General features: G+C 36.0%; 1 protein-coding gene across 2 annotated transcripts in view; it reads left to right on the plus strand.

Moving 5' to 3' along the window:
- The window catches only part of LOC141146135 (carbonic anhydrase 13-like), a 68,248-nt gene that overhangs the window by 17,221 nt on the left and 36,043 nt on the right, over positions 1-14,984 (plus strand). The window contains exon 1 of one of the 2 annotated variants that reach the window (XM_073632890.1): positions 7,949-8,023. The exons of the other annotated variant lie outside the window; for it this stretch is intronic. The gene's annotated coding sequence lies outside the window, so the exon portion shown is untranslated. Of the gene's footprint in view, positions 1-7,948; positions 8,024-14,984 lie in introns of those variants that run through there. 2 annotated transcript variants of the gene reach the window in all.

Here is a 14,984-nt window from a genome sequence, read left to right on the forward strand (position 1 = left end):
CATGGGTGCCATCTTTAGCAGCAGAACGATGGCTGAGGATAAGGAGCATGCCATTCCCAAATGAATAAGCCGGCACAGGTTGAAAAAAAAGCAACACCTATGTCCCTGGATGAGATGAAAACTATGGTGAAGATTCTTGATAAAAATGATTATGATGGGAGGCTCTACAACTACCCCAGGCCTTATACAAGAAAAGACACCATTATGGAGAAGGTTGTCCGTGTGCTTGAGAAGAAGTATAGTGTGGAGCGAACAAAGGACCAGCTGCGCAAGAGATGGTCTGATTTGAAGCATAGGGAGGAAGCCCAGTTGCAGAAAATACATAGAATGATCAAAAAAGGTATTTTTCTGCCATTTTTGCTCTCTCAGCTAGGCATGCAATCCATCTAGTCTTCTCTGTAATGTCTTAATCAATGAAAACTATATTCTTTAGCATGCATGCTTCCGTGATTACATTATTATGTGCAACAATACTGTACTGTGCTGCAAAAATGCTTAGAAGTGGAGAGCAACTGAGCATGCACAGAACATAGTGAGACAGTGTATTACTGGATTTTAAACAGTATAGACACTTTTAATGCTTTACATAACTTTACCTACAAAAGGGGCCAGCCTGAAGTGATCTAGCGAGACTGACTAAAGTTCCACTTTAAGCTGGAGTGTTTCTGGTCTTAATATAGTGGTAATCAGCTACAAGATGATAAAATGATTGCATTCGGGTTTATTACCTCTTTGATTGCCATATTTTTTTTCTACTCTAATAATTTTAGTGGCCTGTGATCACTTACTTTTTAGGCTGTATTTTCTCCCTCTTTAAAGGATAGGTTTACCTTTGGAATATGTTACAGTACATGTTCCGGTGGTGTATATGCTGGATGTTGTACAAGATACTGGTAGGAAGCAATTTTTTAAGTTTAGAAAAGTTGATCTATACCTTTTAAAAAGCAGTTCAAAACAGCGTATTATAGCTTTTGTTTTACTAAAATATTTCTCGAACACAAGCCAGAAAACTTGTATAAAATAGTCTCTTCATTCAGATACACCTAGGGCACTTAGAACAGCCTCATGTAGCCCTGTCTACAGCAAAGTGAGGGAAAGGGAGAAAAATGCTATTGTGTGTTATTGAGTTGCTATTGTGTGAAGAACAGTGCTTTTGGCACTTTCCTTTTAAGGACCTTTGACAAAGCAACTTTAATTATTATTATATGTGATCATTTACTAAAAATGGCTCACTAATATTGCATAAGTGATAGCGTAACCTTTCACATGAGTGCCTGACAATTTTATTCAAGTATTAAAGTAGATTTGCAGGGAAATTGGAAAGCTTTGTTTTTTTTTTTATAGCATGATTCCCAGGTGTGGCTTCAACTTTGCTTTTACATAGCTACATAGTTAGTCTGGTTGAAAAAAGACACAAATTCATCCAGTTTAACCAATAGAAGGGAAAACAGTTATACAATCCTATAATCACAGTTGATCCACAGAAAGGCAAAAATCCAAAATGATCCAATTTGCTCCAGCAGGGGCAGAAACTCCTTCCTGATCCCCCATAAGACAATCGGATGTTCCCTAGATTAACTTTACCTATATATATTAGTATCCAGTTATATTATGGTTATCTATGAAAGAATTCAGGCCTTTTTTTGAAAAAACAATCTACTGAGCTGGTCAGAACCAGCTCTTGAGGTAGTCTATTCCACATTTTCACAGCTCTTACTGTAAAGAAGCCTTTCCTTATTTGAAGATTATATCTATTTTTCTCCAGATGTAAAGAGTACCCCCTTGTCCTCTGTGATGACCTTAAACACCAAGTTCACTATAAGGACTACTTATGTTTTTATACATGTTGATCATTTCCCCCCTTAATCACCTCGTCTCAAGAGAAAATAAATTCAGTTCCTCTAATCTTTTCTCATAGCTGAGCTCCTCCATGCCTTTTATCAGTTTGGTTGCCCTTCTTTAGTTCCCTCATATCCTTTTTGTGAACCGATGCCCAAAATTGAACTACATATTCTAGATTTATTTATTTATTACATGTACTTATGTATATAGCACCATCAATTTATGCAGTGCTTTTACATAGATATATTGTACATTCACATCAGTCCCTGCCCCCAAGGAGCTTACAATCTAAGGTCCCTAACCCACATTCATACATACACATACTAGGGCCAATTTTAGACATGTGCAGGATGAAAAAATTTGTTTAGTTTAGTTTCGTTTCGATTCGTTATTTAACTTAATTCGTTTAGTTAAATTCGTTGCATTCATTACATTCGTTTTCGGAATTCGTTTCGTTTCGTATTCGAATTCGAAAAAATTCGACCGCATTCGAAAAAATTCGACCGTATTCGAAAAAAACTATCAAATTCGAAAAAATTCTAACACATTCGAAAAAAACTGTCAAATTCGAAAAAATTCTACCACATTCGAAAAAAACTGTCAAATTTGAAAAAATTCTAACACATTCGAAAAAAACTGTCCAATTCGAAAAAATTCTACCACATTCGAAAAAAACTATCAAATTCGAAAAAATTCTACCACATTCGAAAAAAACTATAAAATTCGAAAAAAACAATAACTGAATTTGAAAAAGTAAACTATATATAACCATTTTGCGAAATTTGAAATTCGTATAGAACGAAATCGAATTCCAATAGAAAAGATTAGGATAGAATAGAAAGTATAAAAGAATAGCATAGAAAAACAATAGATCAGAATAGAAAAAAATATAATATATTGTATTCTAAGCTTTTCTATTTGAATTCAAATTCATTCTGTACCAAATTCCAATTTTGGAAGATGGTTAAATATATATATTATATTTTTTTTCTATTCTGTTCCATTGTTTTTCTATGCTATTCTTTTCTATTCTATTCTAAACTTTTCTATTCGAATTTGAATTAATTCTATGCGAAATTCGAATTTCGGAAGATGGCTTCTAAAATTAGAATTTCGTATAGAATGAATTCGAATTTGAATAGAAAAGATTAGAATAGAAATAGAATAGACTAGAAAAACAATAGAACAGAAGAGAATAAAATATAATATATATATATTTTTTTCTATTCTGTTTCATTGTTTTTCTATGCTATTCTTTTTTATTCTATTCTAAACTTTTCTATTCGAATTTGAATTCATTCTATACGAAATTCGAATTTCGGAAGATGGCTTCTGAAATTCGAATTTCGTATAGAATGAATTTGAATTTGAATAGAAAAGAATAGACTAGAAAAACAATAGAACAGAACAGAATAAAATATAATATATATATTATATCTTATTCTATTCTGTTTTATTGTTTTTCTAGTCTATTCTTTCTACTCTATTTTAATCTTTTATATTCAAATTAATTTTATACGAAATTCGAATTTTGGAAGATGGTCTTATATATATATATATATATATATATATATATATATATATATATATATATATATATATATATATAAAATATTTTTTCTATTCTGTTCTATTGTTTTTCTATTATTTTCTATTATTTTCTATTATATTCTGATCTTTTCTATTTGAATTCAAATTCATTCTATACAAAATTCGAATTTCAGAAAATAGTTATATAGAAATAGAATGAAATCAAATTCGAAAAGAATAGAATAGAAAAACAATAGAACAGAATAGAAAGAAATATTTTATATATATATATATATATATATATATATATATATATATATATAAATATATATATATATAAATAAATAAAATCATCTTCCGAAATTGGAATTTGGTACAGAATGAATTCGAATAGAAAAGATTAGAATAGAATATTTTATATTTTTTTCTATTCTGTTCTATTGTTTTTCTATGCTATTCTTTTATATTATTTTCTGTTCTATTCTAATCTTTTCTATTTGAATTCATTCTGTACCAAATTCCAATTTCGGAGGATGTGTGTGTATATATATATATATATATATATATATATATATATATTTTTTTTTTTTTTCTATTCTGTTCTATTGTTTTTCAGTTCTAGTCTTTTCTATTAGAATTCGATTTCATTCTATTTCATTCTGTTTCTGTATAACCATTTTCGGAAATTCAAATTTTGTATAGAATGATTTCACATTCAAATAGAAAAGATTAGAATAAAATAGAAAAGAATAGAAAAGAATAGAAAAGAATAGAAAAACAATAGACCAGCATAGAAAAAAAATAAAAATAAAAAAAATATATATAAATATATATACCGTATTTATCGGCATATAACACGCACTTTTTTCCCCTTAAAATCAGGGGAAAATCATGGGTGCGTGTTATACGCCGATCCCTTGCGATCCTGAGCTGACAGATCTTCAAAATCGCCGACCGCGATTTGAAAATGGGGCCGAAATACACAGAGCCGGTCCTCGGCTCTTCTCGGCCACTTTCGGCTTCACTCGAGCGTCGCCCGAACTTAGCCGAGTGTACTCGGCTAGGTTCGGATAGCTCCGCTCACAGTCACGCCCATCCCGGGCGGGACTACGAGTGGAGCCGAAAGTGAACGAGAGCCGCCGAGAAGAGCCGAGGACCGGCTCTGTGTATTTTGGCGCCGGCGGCACCATTTTCAAATCGCGGTTGGCGATTTTGAAGCTCAGGATCGCAGGGGATCATAGGATTTTCAAACTGCGAGCTGCAAGGCTGCACTGGGGCAAGGCTGCACTGAGGCAAGGCTGCACTGGGATAAGGCTGCAATGGACACTGGGAAGGCTGCACTGACAAGGCTGCACTGACAAGGCTGCACTGACAAGGCTGCACTGACATGGCTGCACTGGGGCAAGGCTGCACTGAGAAGGCTGCAATGATGGGCATTTAAATGTAAGTTTTTTTCCCTTAAACTTCCCTCCTAAAAGTTTTTTTTTCCTTAAAATTCCCTCCTAAACTTGGAGTGCGTGTTATACGCCTGTGCGTGTTATACGCCGATAAATACGGTAATTTTTTTGTATTATTCTCTTCTATTGTTTTTTTATGCTTTTCTTTTCTATTATTTTATATTCTATAATAGTCTTTTCAATTGAAATTCATTCTATACGAAATTCGAATTTCGGAACATGGCTTCTGAAGTTTGAATTTCTTATAGAATGAATTCGAATTTGAATAGAAAAGATTAGAACAGAAAATAATAGAAAAGAATAGACTAGAAAAACAATAGAACAGAATAGAAGAAAATATAATATATATATATATATATTATATATTATATTTTCTTCTATTCTGTTCTATTGTTTTTCTAGTCTATTCTTTTCTATTCTATTCTAATCTTTTATATTCAAATTTGATTTCGGTCTATATGAAATTCGAATTTTGGAAGATGTTTTATATATAATATATATATATAAAATTTTCTATTCTGTTTCATTGTTTTTCTATGCTATTCTTTTCTATTCTATTCTAAACTTTTCTATTCGAATTTGAATTAATTCTATACGAAATTCGAATTTCGGAAGATGGCTTCTGAATATATATATATATATATATATGTGTGTGTGTGTGTCTATATGTATAATATATATATATGTATATGTATAATATATATATATATATATATATATATATATATATATATATGTATAATATATATATATATATATATATATATATATATATATATAACCATCTTCCGAAATTTGAATTTCTTATAAAATGAATTCGAATTAGAATAGAAAAGATTAGAATAGAGTAGAAGAGAAAAGACTAGAAAAACAATAGAACAGAATAGAATTATATATATTATATTTTATTCTGTTCTGTTCTATTGTTTGTCTAGTCTATTATTTTCTATTCTACTCTTTTCTATTCAAATTCGAATTCATTCTATACGAAATTCCACTTTCAGAAGCCATCTTCCGAAATTCGAATTTCGTATAGAATGAATTCAAATTCGAATAGAAAAGTTTAGAATAGAATAGAAAAGAATAGCATAGAAAAACAATGAAACAGAATAGAAAATTATATATATATATATATATATATATATATATATAAAAAACATCTTCCAAAATTCGAATTTCATATAGACCGAAATCAAATTTGAATGTAAAAGATTAGAATAGAATAGAAAATAATAGAAAAGAATAGACTAGAAAAACAATAGAACAGAATGGAAGAAAATATAATATATAGAATGAATTTGAATTTGAATTGAAAATACTATTATAGAATATAAAATAATAGAAAAGAAAAGCATAAAAAAACAATAGAAGAGAATAATAAAAAAAAAAAAATATATATATATATATATATATATATATATATATATATATATATATATATATATATATATATATAATTGCTTTATTATTTTATATTCTACCTTATTGTTTTTTTTAGAAAAACGTTTTCTATTTTTTTTTAATTTGATTATGTTTTCGAATTCGATTCGAATATGTTTTCGAATTCGATTCGAATTCGATTCGAATATGTTTTCGAATTCGATTCGAATATGTTTTCGAATTCGATTCGAATATGTTTTCGAATTCGATTCAAATATGTTTTCGAATTCGATTCGAATTCGTTCGTTTTTTTTCAGATTCGTTTAAATTCTTTACTTTTGTCATTCGGAAATTCGGATGCATCCGAATTTCCGAATAATGAAAAATTCGTCCGAATTTCGATTCGGAACGAAACGAAATGCACATGCCTAGCCAATTTAGACAGGAGTAAATTAGCCTACCAATATGTCTTTGGAGTATGGGAGGAAACCAGAGTACTTGGAGGAAACCCATGCAGGCACAGGGAGAATATACAAACTCCAGGCAGGTAGTGCCATGGTTGGGATTCGAACCGATGCTAGACAAAAATGCTAACTACTAGCTAGCCACTATGCGGTCTCATAGATGAGGTCTTACTAATAATTTGTACAGGGGCAAAATGATCTCTCTCTCTCGTGCTTTCTGTCTGGACTCCATACCTCTCTTAATACAAGAAAGGATTTTGCTCACTTTGAAAACCGCAGCTTGGCATTGCATGCCATTATTAAGCTTATGATCTACCAGAGCACCAAGATCCTTCTCCACCATTGATTCCCCCAGTTGTACTCCCCCTAGTATGTATGATGCATGCATATTCTTAGCCCCCAAGTGCATAACTTTACATTTATCAATATTAAACCTCATCTTCCACATAGTTTCCCAATTAAACAGTGCATTGAGGTCAGCTTGTAAGTTGGAGACATCCTGTAAGGACGTTATTCCACTCCATAGTTTGGTGTCATCTGCAAAGACAGAAATGGTACTTTTAATCCCAGATCCTATATTATTTATAAAAGTATTAAAAAGTAAGGGTCCCAGCACTGAACCTTGGGGTACACCACTAATAACCTTAGACCATTCAGAGTATGAATCATTTACCACTACTCTCTGAATTCTGTCTTTTAGCCAGTTCTATCCATTCACAAACTTTTAAAATCTTTCATTTAATCATACAGTATAGTTAGCCTCTATGTGAATCATTGCTTGATTATGATCAGACTTCAGCCTACCAAACACTGAGGTGTAACCAAAAATGGTTTTCACTGCTGTCTACATAAGAATTATGGGCAGTAATAACCCTTGTATTAATAGAGGTGGTCAGTGGCAAAAGTTCCATCACCGTTAAACAATACTTTCACATTGAAAGACAATTCACATTTACAATTTGTATTTAGAATTAGCTTTGATCTGTGTCTCACAGAATGTACAACTAACAGGAGAGTATATGAAAAAAGGCTAACTGTAATAACACCATTATAGAAGTCTTCAGGGAGTTTGAGCAGGTAGTGTGATTCACAGCCTTTTCTGATCTTAGGTGTATTTATAACATTTCTTCTGTTGAAATCTCATACCCAATGCTAAATAAACAGGTTTGCAAAAGCATGCTTATTAAATGAGAGTTCTACTACCGTTTAGAATTCTGATACATGCATCCTACGAGAACCCACCCCTTTACATTAAGAGGCTTGGCTTGTCAAACCAGTCTGACTAAACCAAGAATTAATGACCATATATTCATAGCAGAGGAGGCAGCGGAGAGATCGGGACACCAGTCAGTGAGTATAACAGATAAATACAATACATGATGAGAGCCGGAAAAATGCCTTGACTGAGAGCTTAATGATAATGGTCCTTGCTGATTAATGACTAATTAAATTTTGACATTGGGCGCTGCAGAAAAGTTCATTTATAATGGGATTACATATACCTAGCTGTAATGGAACATGAATGAAGCAGCAATGCAGTACTGGACCCGGGCCATTTATACATTGTGGCTTTTTGCTAATGAATTTCAGATTCCACATGATCGAGCAGGAAAGACCTATAACAATTAACTATATTTTGTTTTATTCATACAGTCCTGTATAAAATGTTATGTCCTTACACATGCTATAGACCAGAATAAGCAACCTGTTGATACTGTTGAGATACTGCTGTAGAATATGCTATCTACCCGTACTAAGAGTAATATGGGAGCTTCCATTTCTGACTTCCTTCTAAAAATGCTGGTGGCCTGGCTGTCTTTGGTTTCAATAGTTCTCGAGTCACTGGGCTGGAATAAGCATGCAGTTTAGAAAGTCATTGTAAGAAGTGGTCGCATCTTTTTTTTTGTGGGTTTCAGTCATCTAAAATATTTCCTAAAATGCCCCCTGCCCCATTACAACAGTCTACAACGACCAATTCAAATGTAAGGCTTAGTTCACACTGGTGGCAAAGGTGGTAAAATCAGGTGGTTGATCTGCGTTTTAATCACCTCCAGACATCTCCAAGTTTAGCTGGAGGGCTGAGTTGACATTGCCACAGCCACAATGCTTTCATTCATGGCAATTTAAACTTGGCATGTTGAGTCTATTGCCCCGTACACACGGTCGGATTTTCCGATGGAAAATGTCCGATCGGAGCGTGTTGTCGGAAATTCCGACTGTGTGTGGGCTCCATCGGACATTTTCCATCGGATTTTCCGACACACAAAGTTGGAGAGCAGGAGATAAAATTTTCCGAACAAAGTCCGACCGTGTGTACGGGGCATAACATGTGGCACCGCCTGTCAGACTTTTCCATTGAAGTCAACATGACCATGACCCAACTGCGTGCCAAAGTGGCTATTGCAGTTGCAGCATGGTAGTTCCATGTAAAATCCCCATTGGGATAGAAAATAATCCCCTTGGGGATCAGGAAAAAAACCTGGGAAGACCACAGCTATCAACAGTTGACTTCAGGTACAGGTCTTACAGATCTTCAACCACCGCAGATAGCTTTTCAGAGGATAATAAAGTCTTCCGTTCATGCAAAGGAAGCCCTAAAGTTTAGTAGTGCTTTTTTCATCAATTTTCCCTGTCCCTATTTCAAACTTTTAAAGATGGGCATATGAATGGATCAGGTTGTTGCAGTTTTTAAGCTAATTGGGTTTGGCAATAAATGTTATAGTTTATATTATTTATATTACATTTCCTAAAGGGTTACATGACCAAAATCCCAAGATTTGGATTGGGTGGCTTGTTGTGTTCACAATAAATGCCCAAATCTCTGTGTCTAAAAACGCTGTTATGTTTGGCTTGGATGATTGGATGTGTTCCTCTTCTCACTTGCGGCATCAATTGTTTGTTTACATCATTAGAGATTTGACCAATTAACATTCCAACACACTTTTACTTTTAATATGCACTTAAGCTACAATTATATTTGGACTACAGGTAATGTACAGTTTAAACAAAAGACTTGGCAACTGGTTGAACTGGGTGCCAGCACTGAATAAAAAATGAAAAGGCAAGCTGGAATTTTACACTTTTATTCTCTGTTCTGTATTTTAAATGCAGAGATAGACCAACACTTGACTACCCAGCCTAAGGGGAGAAAATCTGACTGTCACAGTAGATGAATTTTGGGGAAAACTAAAGATTTTTTCAGTCTCTCCTGAAATGATAATGAATATTTAAATATTTGATCATGAACAATGGATTCCTTAGATGCGCACATTTCCAATTTGGGGATCATGGTTAATTAGGAAGACACAGGTTTTTCCTTTTTTATACTTTTCCTCCTAGCATTTTAGTGTCAGGACTTGTGAATAGAACTGTCACAGGAACAGGTAAACAAATATTCCATTTAGTTGGATCCAAAAAAATTTGTAACACTTATTAAAACTGAACTCCTGGTAGATATAAAAGACTACTATATGTACTATTTGAGTATATTACATTTAAATATATTTTTTTAATGCCCATTGTGTGAGTACTTGAATTTGACCTTTTTACAGATTCTTCTATTGCTCCTTACAGCAGAGCTCTGACTGATAAAGGGGGAGAGCATTACATTGAGCCAATCATCTGTGCTGCGGTCCTCATGTGCTAACAAAGGACATTCTGATAAAAGAAAACACAAAAATAAATTAAATTAAAATAAATAAAAATTAAATAAAAGGATGAAAAGGCACAGAGAGATGAGTTCATTAACCACTTGCCTACAGGGCACTTTCACCCCCTTCCTGCCCAGGCCAATTTTCAGCTTTCTGTGCAGTTACACTTTGAATGGCAATTGCACAGTCATGCAACTCTGTACAAATGTGAAAATTTTATTTTCACACAAATAGAGATTTCTTTTGGTGGTGTTTAATCACCACTGGCTTTTTTTATTTTTTGCTAAACAAACAAAAAAAGACCAACAATTTTGAAAAAAAAAAAAAAAAAGGTTTTCATAGTTTGTTATAACATTTTGCAAACAGGTAATTTTTCTCCTTCACTGTATGGATGGTATAAGGCGGCACTGGTGGGCACTGATGAGGCTGCACTGATAGGCGTCACTAATGGGCACTGATAGGCAGCACTGATGGGCACTGATAGGCACTGGTAGGCAGAACTGATAGGTGACACTGATGAGGAGGCAATGATGGACACTGATTGCCAGTGCTGATAAGCACTGATTGGCAGCACTGGTGGACATTGTTGGGACTGCACTGATAATAATCAGTGCCCCGATTATCAGTGTAGATATACCTTTCACACAAGCCAGTTATGGATTCTCCTCTCCACATGCTGTCAGGGTGAGGAAAGGAATGCCAATAACTGGCTTGTGTTTCCATTGTGACACAGCTGATCACATGGTAAAGGGCTGCTATGATTGGCTCTTTACCCCGATCTGTGATCAGCTGTGTCCTAAGGGGGCAGGGGGCAATGTAAACCAGTGCTGTAGCCGTCTTTTGGCTATAGCAGGGGTGGAAGCTGGTTAATCTGCTCTTTCTCTTTTTACCTTCCATTCACAGGCTGGGAGAGGTACAAGACCTGTAAGTGTTCCTTAAGTACAGCAGAAAAAAATAAGGTTTTATGCCCTGCCATACAGAGCTGTGTTGTGTGGCAGAGCTGTGTAAATTTCAGGACTGGATGGACATTTTGGGCCTCAAAATTTCTGAAAGCAAACACTCTAGAGAATAAAATAGTGTTAGTTCCAATTTTTTTATGTCACATGGTATAGTTTAGAAAACTGTCAGTAAAAAACATCTAAAAGTAATTTTAGGGCAAACAAACACAATAAACTATATTTTGTGGTAAAATTTACAATAGGGATAAAACTTTTTTGCAGAAGGGAGTTTAACAAGACCCGTGGCCACTCATTAAAATTAGAAGAAAGGAGGTTTAACCTTAAACTATGTAGAGGGTTCTTTACTGTAAGAGAGGTAAGGATGTGGAATTCCCTTCCACAGGCGGTGGTCTCAGCGGGGGGCATCAATAGTTTCAAAGAACTATTAGATAAGCACCTGAACGACCGCAACATACAGGGATATACAATGTAATACTGACATATAATCACACACATAGGTTGGACTTGATGGACTTGTGTCTTTTTTCAACCTCACCTACTATGTAACTATGTAATATGTGGTATCCTATCTTTTCCATAAGTGTTGCTTTAAAAGCCCCTACAGGTCATCAGTTTAGAGTTAAACATAAATAATAGGCCTAGAATTGCTGATATCACTCCAGCATGTGCAGTGATATATAACATGCGTACCACAATCAATGTTTTTGTGTGTAGGCTCCCCTGATGAGTGCTTTTACATTCGTATGTGTGTGTATGTGTAGGTGGGGGAGGGCTCAAAGTTTTTTGGGGGGGTGATTATAAGTGCTTGGGTGGAACTTGATTTTATTTCATCACATAAGGGACAACAAGTCCCCTATGTGATGCATTTTTGGTGACAGGTTCTCTTTAAAATACCCTTGACGTCTCATCTGCCCTTCAATTAGGCTGATGGAACGCAGATTGTATTCCATCAGATTCTTCCCCTGCCATACTGGCTGGAGAAAATGACACAGGGACCCAGAAGTGACATTTAACACATTGCTTCTGGGTCATTGAGAGGAAAGGGGGGGGGGGGGGGGCAGAAAATGGATGTTCACTGGGCTGCCTATCCTCAATCTGGCAGCCCCCGCCATGCTTGTCCTGGGTCCGCTGATGTTACTGGGTTGTGTGGAAGCAATGTGGAAGCTGCATAGCCCATCCGGCAGTCGGCTTGTCAGATATACACACACTCCCGGCAGCTGCAGCCACAAGGAGTGTGTGTGAACCCCCCTGCTGCTACCAAAGTAGTTTCTATGACGGTGGCAGCGAAAGAGTTAATGGAAGCTGAAAAACAACAGACTTACTGGCCGGATCACCAGGTAATAATTTAAAGTAGTAAACCACATAAAAACAAATAGGCACCGGGCAGTTTGCATTGCATACTAGCACATTATGACAGACTTACATGAAAATGAAGCCCTCCAGTCACCACTGAAGGCGCTTCCAAATTCACCCGGTCTTCTTCCCAGGTTTGCAGGCTTTGGCGATATAAATGTCCAAGCCGGCGATGACGTCACTCCCGTGCATGTGCGCGGGAGTCGCTGTTTATGGCACGGCTGTGAAGGAACAGCAAGGGTATGTCGTTTCTTCAGAATGCATGTGCTGATGACATCATCTAAAGTGCATCTAAAGTAAATATCTCCTAAACTGCGCACGTTTAGAAGATATTTACTGTACCTATATTTAAGCCTTATTATAGGCTAACCTATAGGTAAACATCATACATGGGAGTTTACTCCCACTTTAAGTTACATAGACCACTGTGTTAATGCTACCCACAGACTGTATTATTTATATACATTATATTGCCAATAGTATAGGGACGTCTGCCTTTACGCGCACATGAACTTTAATGGCATCCCAGTCTTAGTCCGTAGGGTTCAATATTGAGTTGGCCCACCCTTTGCAGCTATAACAGCTTCAACTCTTCTGGGGAGGTTTTCCACAAGGTTTAGGAGTGTGTCTATTGGAATGTTTGACCATTCTTCCAGAAGCGCATTTGTGAGGTCAGGCACTGACGTTGGATGAGAACACCTGGCTCGCAGTCTCTGCTCTAATTCATCCCATTCTTAGGTGTTCTATCGGGCAAGCCAGTCAAGTTCCTCCACCCCAAACTTGCTCATTCATGTCTTTATGGACCTTGCTTTGTGTACTGGTGCACAGTCATGTTGGAACAGGAAGGGGCCATCCCCAAATCGTTCCCACAAAGTTGGGAGCATGAAATTGTACAAAATGTCTTGGTATGCTGATGCCTTAAGAGTTCCCTTCACTGGAACTAAGAGGCCAAGCCCAACCCCTGAAAAACACCCCGACACCATAATCCTCCCTCCATCAAATGATTTGGATCAGTGCACAAAGCAGGGTCCATAAAGACATGGATGAGTGAGTTTGGGGTGGAGGAACGTGACTGGCCTATACAGAGTCCTGACCTCAAATCGATAGAATACCTTGGAAATCAATTAGAGCGGAGACTGGGAGCCAGGCCTTCCTGTACAACATCAGTGCCTGACCTCACAAATGTTCTTCTGGAAGAATGGTCAAACATTTCCATAGACACACTCCTAAACCTTGTGGACAGCCTTCCCAGAAGAGTTTAAGCTGTTATAGCTACAAAGAGTGGGCCAACTCTTTATTGAACCCTACGGGTACTAGGACTGGGAAGCCATTAAAGTTCATGTGCGTGTAAAGGTAGGTTTCCTTATACTTTTGGCAATATAGTGTATGTCAATTCTGATTTTAGCCATAGTGTCACTTTAAGTTCAACAGCAGCTCACATATACCAACACAACTTCAAAAGAAAACAACCCAAATTTTCTTTTCTGGCAATATTTTACTGACTGATGAGGATTTAAAACTCTTAACTCGTGCCTTCTATAACCAACCTCCGTGCTAGGAAGGTCATACTCGTGCTAAGCAATGTCCAGCACGGATTACTAGTTTAGTTAACTTGAATGTAAATTCAGTTCAGTTAAATTTCCTCTGCAGACAATTGCAGTCTTATGCCCCGTACACACGGTCGGATTTTCCGACGGAAAATGTGTGATAGGACCTTGTTGTCGGAAATTCCGACCGTGTGTAGGCTCCATCACACATTTTCCATCAGATTTTCCGACACACAAAGTTTGAGAGCAGGATATAAAATTTTCCGACAACAAAATACGTTGTCGGAAATTCCGATCGTGTGTACACAAATCCGACGAACAAAGTGCCACGCATGCTCAGAATAAATAAAGAGATGAAAGCTATTGGCCACTGCCCCGTTTATAGTCCCGACGTACGTGTTTTACGTCACCGCGTTTAGAACGATCGGATTTTCCGACAACTTTGTGTGACCGTGTGTATGCAAGACAAGTTTGAGCCAACATCCGTCGGAAAAAATCCTAGGATTTTGTTGTCGGAATGTCCGAACAAAGTCCGACCGTGTGTACGGGGCATAACAGTCAACATCCTTCCATAATCTCCACTGCTGTTCTCATGTTTGAAGTATTGTCGCCTTCATACCTGATTCTTCACCAGTTGCATAAATCCATTATTTTCTGCTGTCAGATGTCAATTCTTATGAGTCATCAGTGTTCTCCGAAACTTGAAACAATACAACAGAAAAATAGTACCGAAACTTTAAATAATAATTATCTGATGTCATAAGAAATATCTTGCTCCTCAGCCCTCCAGCATAAGATGCGA

Source organism: Aquarana catesbeiana, linkage group LG05, assembly GCF_042186555.1.
Source record: "Aquarana catesbeiana isolate 2022-GZ linkage group LG05, ASM4218655v1, whole genome shotgun sequence".
Taxonomy (NCBI): domain Eukaryota; kingdom Metazoa; phylum Chordata; class Amphibia; order Anura; family Ranidae; genus Aquarana; species Aquarana catesbeiana.